The sequence below is a fragment of the Zalophus californianus genome, chromosome 11, assembly GCF_009762305.2.
Source record: "Zalophus californianus isolate mZalCal1 chromosome 11, mZalCal1.pri.v2, whole genome shotgun sequence".
Classification (NCBI taxonomy): Eukaryota; Metazoa; Chordata; class Mammalia; order Carnivora; family Otariidae; genus Zalophus; species Zalophus californianus.
Window position 1 is genome coordinate 60,921,638 of NC_045605.1, and position 7,766 is coordinate 60,929,403.

Here is a 7,766-nt window from a genome sequence, read left to right on the forward strand (position 1 = left end):
CATCATCTTAATGCATAACAAAACGTACTTTGCTTTATATTAAAAAGAAAAAAATACTTTGGAAAACCAACATAGGGAGAATCCTAGCCTCCAGAATTTCTGTCCAGGTTTCTTAGACCAAAGGGTCATTGTTGGTTGAATCAGGAAAATGATTGAACAAAGGTTTAGAATAATGTCTACAATAAGTCTAAAATGTACCTTCACATTCCTAATAAAAAAAAATATATATATATATCAAATATCAGAGCTTTTCTCAAAGTGCTTTTTATACAAATGAAGAAATTAAATGACCACTTAAGAACAATAAAAAATAAGCATGATATTATATGCCTTAGTTCCAGATTTGATGGAGCAAACATATTTTAGGTCAAGAGAAGCAACAATTTGATTAAACATGAATTACTTAATAGGGATAGGCTTTGAGAACAAGGAGATATTTATAGATATTTATTTCAGACAAAGTTCAGATTATATTTAACAAAGAGACATTCAAGGGATGAATTTTTAAGGGACAAAATAAACACTAAAGAAGATTTTAGAATAGTTGGAGAAAGAATGTACTGGGACTTGTATATTGTATAAAGGAGGTTGATCTTGCTGCTCTAAGGATAAAAGAATCAGTGTAAGTCTTATGTTCCACTACAATCTGCAAAGGGATCTCTAATTTGTCTATTCCACCCAGACCAGCATCGGGGTTATAAGGAAAGTCATGAGTTCTGACTTTTCTTATAGCCAAACATTTAGTACTTCAGTATCTTATCTGCTCTTCTATTTCCCTCAATTTCTTCTAACTGCTTTCTAACTTAAAGTCAATATCCTGTGGGATTTTTCAACACAATAATTTATCTATTTATCTATCTATCTATCATCTATCTATCTATCCATTCATTCATTCATTCATTCATTCATTCATTCATTCATTCATAAAGCATGACGATATTCCAAACTATTCACTGGACTTTCACATCACATAGATGAGCCATGAAACCCATAAGGGGAGCTATTTCCATCAAATATCAGCCCTGGTCTTTAGAACGGAACATTTTTACTACCTTATCTCGGATGTGTTTGGTCTTCACCCCATAGACAAAAGGGTTGAGGAAAGGTGGAACCAGTAGGTAAAGGGTTGGATAAGGTGATATGTATATATGATGGAATATAAGATCCAGATCTGTGGGTGAAAAAGGAAAGAAAAGCAAGGAGATAGAACTGGAAGAAGACACATATATGGGGAATACATGTATTAAATGCCTTCAGACGTGCCTCTTTCTAGGGCAGGTGGAAGACAGTGATAAATATTTGTATATAGGAGAAGGTGATCAAAATGAAGTCCAGGCGACCAACAATAAAAGCTCCAAGGAGACCATAGAATTTGTTGATGTAAACATCTTCAGTGGCAAGCTTCACAAGGGCCATGTGTTCACAGTAAGTGTGGGATATTAACTTGGTTCGGTAAAATTTCAGACGACACTTTATGAGCAATAGGCATGGGATGACCAGAATGGCAGGCCGCAGTGTCACCCCACCTACAATGTGAGTGACTAGTTGTCGAGTGAATATGGTAGCATGCCTCAGAAGATAGCAGATTGCTACATAGCGGTCCAGAGCCATAGCCAGCAGACTCCTGATTCAATACCCTGAAATGTGTGGACGAGCCACATCTGAAAGAGGCGAGCATCAAAATAGATCTCTGGCAAGTGGAACCAAAAAATCCCAAGCATCTTGGGGACAATGCTGGTGCTAAGTGCAATGTCTGTAGCTCCCAACATGGCCAGAAAGATATACATAGGATCATGGAGACTGGATTCAGATTTGATGATGATCAAAAGCAGAGAATTTCCCACCAAAGCAATGATGTACATAGCACAGAATGGAATCCCAATCCAACACTGTATATTTTCCAGATCATGGATCCCAATGAAGGTCAGCACAGAGGGCACAAACACAGTGCCATTTATAATAAGCATGACAGTTCAGGGGCCTCTTCAGTAAAGGGGCAAAGTGTTCCTCTGTGATTCTATGTACTCTGATATATCCTATTCTCATCCAGTCACACACTTATTGAACGAAAAAAAAAAAGGAGAACTGACTTCATCAGCTATCTTCCATTTTTTTCATGAATGAGAAAATGTCAAAGCAAAGGTTCACAGTATATGTTTTAGTAAAAACAGCCACCCCTGCTCAGTGATGTCCACCACATGACAACTGAGTATTTGGGCACCATGCCTATGATGGGGCCACCATGATCATGCTGCTGGGTGGTGTTGTCCTTCCTCTTCCCCTCCATCTTCTCTTCCCTCTAACCTGGTCATGGAAATCAGAGAGAAAAAAAATTGGAATGATACTGTAGACAGATAAACATCAAACAGAGAAATATGAAAATCCACTGTACCTTGAGCTTAACTTTTCTCTTGTTTTCTCTCTCCTTTTTATCCTCCTTTCACTTTAGACTAACAAAGCTGGCTATTTCTATAGAACATACCAACACATCTTTGATAAAGGATCAATTGAAGGCCACTTTGTAGGGTTGCGACTCCATTAACGGGGTCCAAATGACCTCTCCTCACCTTGAATTTCCTGATCACCAAGGGATTTGCAAATATGATATGGCTGTGGCACGCTGATCCATTTAATGGCTGTGGCATAATTTTTTATGGCATTTCTGATTCAGGACACAAGGGTTAAATAGGAATACTTCTGTTAGATAAGCACCTAGAGCTCCTCAAACTCTTTTTTCCACATATTAGAGAGGAAGGACAATTTGACAATATTAGATAAAATTAAAAGGGTTAAAGAGTACCTGGTTTAAAAGAGAAACATTAGGTGTCTCACCAGGACAACCATGAGGAAGATGCTGAAGTGATGTGGGGTGAGGTTAAGTGAATGAGATTGGGAGCCCCGGGTTGGCAGAGATGATCCTTGTATAGACATTGGGGCTACATACCACTGAAGGGAAATAGAAAGTTCTAACTTTTATCTTCTACAGAAGCTGACACAAGAAAAATATGAGGGAGTGGGGCTCTTTGTGAATTATCCAAGTGATTCCATGGAGAATAGTTGCCAAACACATAGGTACAGTCAGGTGGAAGTGCCTGGGGAGTCAGCAGAGACAGGAAGAGAACCCTCATTGCAATACACAGGCTGTTGCTGAGTACACTTCACACTCTCCAACAACTGTACACCAGCAACTAACTATAGTTCAGTTGTGGGGCTGACAAGATTATGCATTGGTAATTTATTTTTAAGCGAGAGTAGAAAGGTTGCCTAAGTGATTAGTTGTCTGAATCTAAATGAAGCTGATCCATATATCTTTAAAATATTATTTTCCTTAAGAATTTTGAAACATATGCCCATAAATCAAGTCATCACCTCCAAATATTAAACTGAGTTTTTCCTTGGCCCCCAACAATCCTAATTTCTACTCAGAAATTTTAAATTTCGGGGCACCTGGGTGGCTCGTCGTTAAGCGTCTGCCTTCGGCTCAGGTCATAATCCCAGGGTCCTGGGATCGAGCGCCGCATTGGGCTCCCTGCTCAGCAGGAAACCTCCTTCTCCCTCTCCCTCTCTCTGCTTGTGTTCCCTCTCTCGCTGTGTCTTCCTCTCTCTCTGTCAAATAAATAAATAAAATCTTTAAAAAAAATAAAAAAAAGAAATTTTAAATTTGGAATGATATGGAGATTATTCTACCACATCACCCACCCAAAGCAGAATTCTTTAGTTCAGAAACCTGACAGCCGACTGTATGCGCGCTGGTGCGTTTCCAAACCTGCCTGTCTACTGTGCAACTCTCACTCTCAGAAAGACCTCCTCATGGGGGAAGAAACACATTCCCTGCAACCACTGTCCCCCATTTTGAATTACAGATCTTTAGATATAATGTCACAAGATTCAAGTTACTCGTGATCTGCTCTCCTTCAAGGAAAACATCTGCAGTTCTACCCACCTTCTCTGGTAGCCTGCTGCTAACTTCTTAACCTCCTGATGTTCTAAAGCAGATTCTCCAGTCTATCATGACTGCTGTTGAATTGCAGTTTCTAAAACTTCAAAGTCAGACTCTATCAAAAATTTGTCTCTTTACTTGTATATTTCTAAGTTTGCTTCTGGAATCTACATTCATTGACTATATTTGTGTTTTATCCTTCAAGACATAGAATCGCCTGTCCAGGTAATCTGCTACTCACTTACTTAGTATCCAGAAACAGCAGTGGGAATTGAGTGGAGCAGAAGAAGGTTGCTCTTTGCTGGTCCCAGTGGTGGAATATCGGTGTTTTCCAACATAATTTTCCCTGATGACCAAATTTCAAAAGCTTCTTGCAAATCTTGAGATTTTTTTTTTTTACTCCCTGTGGCAAAGATGGATGATTAGAGCCAGAGGAGCAGCCACCATTTCTCAGGACGAGCTTCTTACTCAATTTCCAGGAGACCTGATATATATCTAGTGCAGCCAGGAGCTGGCAGTGTTGAAATATCTTCTCTTAGTAAACAGTGCAGTGTGTTTCACACTACCACAGATCGGGATTCCTTGTTCTCACGTATATGATGGAGAAATGGAACACAAAATGGGGACTGCATAGCGTGGGACTCCATATCTTGCCTGAGCAAAGTGGCCAACTTTATCCTGTGCTTTTTGAGGAAAGGAAATTGGAAATAAAACAAATGGTATCCCCTTCTTATTTACCTCACTTATGTACTCTTGGCCATCCCGTGGAGATTCAGAGGATTTCCAGATGCAGTTCAGTGATCCCAGGGAGGAGAGTTGTGGGGAGGCAAGTTGTGGGGAGGAAGTTTGGAAGTGGTAGGGAGCTCACTGTATAGTAAGCTCTCTTGTCCATCTGTCTGATTCCTGGGCTATGCCATTTGTTTGTCCATCTTTAACTCAAGGCAATCTCTTCCTGCTCTCATAGCAAGCCTTTGAGAGTAAATCCCTCATTCCTTGCATCATAGACAAAGCATATGTCACTGTGACACATATCTCCACCCATTAGCTGTAAAATAAGAATAAAACAGCAGAGGCTCTTCATTGACTTCCGAAGTGACCTATTGAGCTCTCTACCACTCTCCTCTGCCAGACACACACCACCTGGTACTATAGGGGAGTTGAGCTGGTCTCCGCTCAGCCTTTCTCTCCTTTCCTCACCTGCTGAATTTTGAGCTGGTCAACAGTCAGATGCCTTCCTCTAAATCTCAGTATATGCATGCTATGTTTGTTTTTATAATTATATGTGTCAATTAAATATTTGGTAATTAACAGAAAAGAAAGTCAATCAATGTAACTAACGGTGTGATCACAATAAAGGAAAAAAATCATGTGATCATTTCAATAACTACAGAGAAAGTGTATGATAATATTCAATATCCATGGAAAATAAAAAACATCAGAAAAATAGGAGTAATTAGAGAACTTGTTAAACTGATGAAATGTATTCATGAAAATCCTAGCTAATATTATATTTAAAACTGTAAAACCAAAAATTCACCATTAGATTGAGAGAAATGCCAGGATGCCCACTGTTAATACCTTTATTCAACATTTGCACACAGGTTAAATCATAGCAATATTATCACCATATTCCACTAGTTTTGATTTCTTATTCAGAAATATCGCACAGTTATCTCCATTCTTTATATTTTTGTCTATAATCTCCAAAAATACATATATTTGTCATTTTCTTCTCTTGGAGGGATAAAGTCATCATCAATTCTGCAGGATGCACTATGGTTGCCACAACTTACTAAAATATTTAAGCCCCTAATATGGAATTAAAATGAATTAATTGTTTATTATAACATTAAACATCCTTTTTTTCTTGTCTGATATCCACAAATGTGTTTTATTCCTTCTATCATGGTATTTGCCATTTATTACTTTATATACTTCATGTTCACATAAATTTTATTAAGCACCAAAACGTTATGACTCAAATTTATTTGTTTTATTCAAAAAGATTTTTTTTCCAAAAAATTTTTTTCCAAAAATATCCTCCATCTCTTCCTTTCAAATGTTATCATCCCCTCCATTTTCTGTAGTGGTATGTTTTCTTAGGTTATTTCTTCCTCTGACTATGTATAAGTCCAAAATTGGAGATCCTGATATTTCTCTCTGCCTGCTCATTTCTTTTTAATAAACATCTTATCTTGAAGGTTGAATGAAGAAGATTAAACCAGATATCTGTTGTTGAAGCATCCTAACAGAGGTTGAAGGGATGTGGGCAGAGGAAGAGAAAAGGGTGAAGATCTGAAGTGACTGTTTTAGGAGTCAGTCTCACCTATGCCAGTTTTGTGTTTGGCTCATACTTTATTTCAGGATTACATGATTCATTCAAGTAATCATCTTTGCTTATCTTATTAATATGGGAATAAAATCCTTTCTATGCAGTTATTCTGTATACTGATATTGCATATTACCTTAAGCCTTCAGACTGGTTCCTTTTGAATACCACTGACCAACAGCCAGAAAATGTATAAAGTGGTCATTATTCAAAGTCATTTTTACTGGGTTTCTAAGAAATCTCAGGCATTGATTGCCCTCTATATTGTTGAATCATGTATAAATAAGATAGAAGTCTTATACTCAAGATACTTGCATAGACAATTACTAGTGGAATTACTTTTCTATGTGTTCATTTCTGGAACTTCAACCTTCACATTTGGGTGAAACTCAAATTAGATAAAATCATTTATACGTGTGCATATAGAAAGATTGATTGTTTCTGTGTAAGTACTGAGTACATTCTCATTCTTGAAAAAAAGCATATTAGTGAGTGAAAGAAGAGACCAAAAAAGTTTTATACTGTATGAGTCAAATTTATAAAATTCTTGAGAATGCAAACTACTCCACAGTGACAGAATGTAGATCGATGGTTTTGGGGGGCCAGCAAGGAGTTTAAGGAGGGGCAGTAGTAAATGGTCACAAAAGAGGATGAGGAAACTTTTGGGAGTGATGTTTCAGTTCATTATCTTAATTGTAGTGATGGATGCATAGGTGTATAGATGCCAAAATTTATCAAATTTTTCCTTTATGTATGTGCAAGTTTATTATATGTGAATTATACTTCAATAAACTGTTTTAAAAAAAACGACAAAAGATTCTTTCATGGTTTGTCTCCCTCTCTGATTTCTTCCCATTCAGTTTTCCTCCCTTCCTCTGTGGCCCTCTGCACTATTCCTTATGTTCCATATATGAGTGAAACTATATGATAATTGTCTTTCTCTGCTTGACTTATTTCACTTAGCATAATCCCATCCAGTTCCATCCAAGTCAATGCAAATGGTGGGAATTTATCCTTTCTGATGGCTGAGTAATATCCCATTGTATATATGAATCACATCTTCTTTATCCATTCATCAGTTGAAGGACATCTCAGCTCCTTCCACAGGTTAGCTATTGTGGACATTGTTGCTATGAACCCTGGGGTACCAGTGCCCCTTCTTTTCACTACATCTGTATCTTTGGGTTAAATACCTAGTAGTGCAATTGCTGGGTCATAAGGTAGCTCTATTTTTAACATCTTGAGGAACCTCCATAGTGTTTTCCAGAGGGGATATACCAGCTTGCATTCTCACCAACAGTGCAAGAGTGTTCCCCTTTCTCCACATCCTTGTCAACACTATTGTTTCCTGTCTTATTAATTTTGGCCACTCTAACAGATGTAAGGTGGTATCTCATTATGGCTTTGATTTGTATTTCCCTGATGGCTAGTGATGTTGAACATCTTTTCATGTGTCTGTTAGCCATTTGTATGACTTCTTTAGAGAAGTGTCTGTTC

At 37.8% G+C, this 7,766-nt stretch overlaps 1 pseudogene; it reads right to left on the reverse strand.

Moving 5' to 3' along the window:
- Positions 1–1,016: 1,016 nt before the first annotated feature.
- On the reverse strand, positions 1,017–1,967 carry LOC113913654 (annotated as a pseudogene).
- Positions 1,968–7,766: the final 5,799 nt, after the last annotated feature.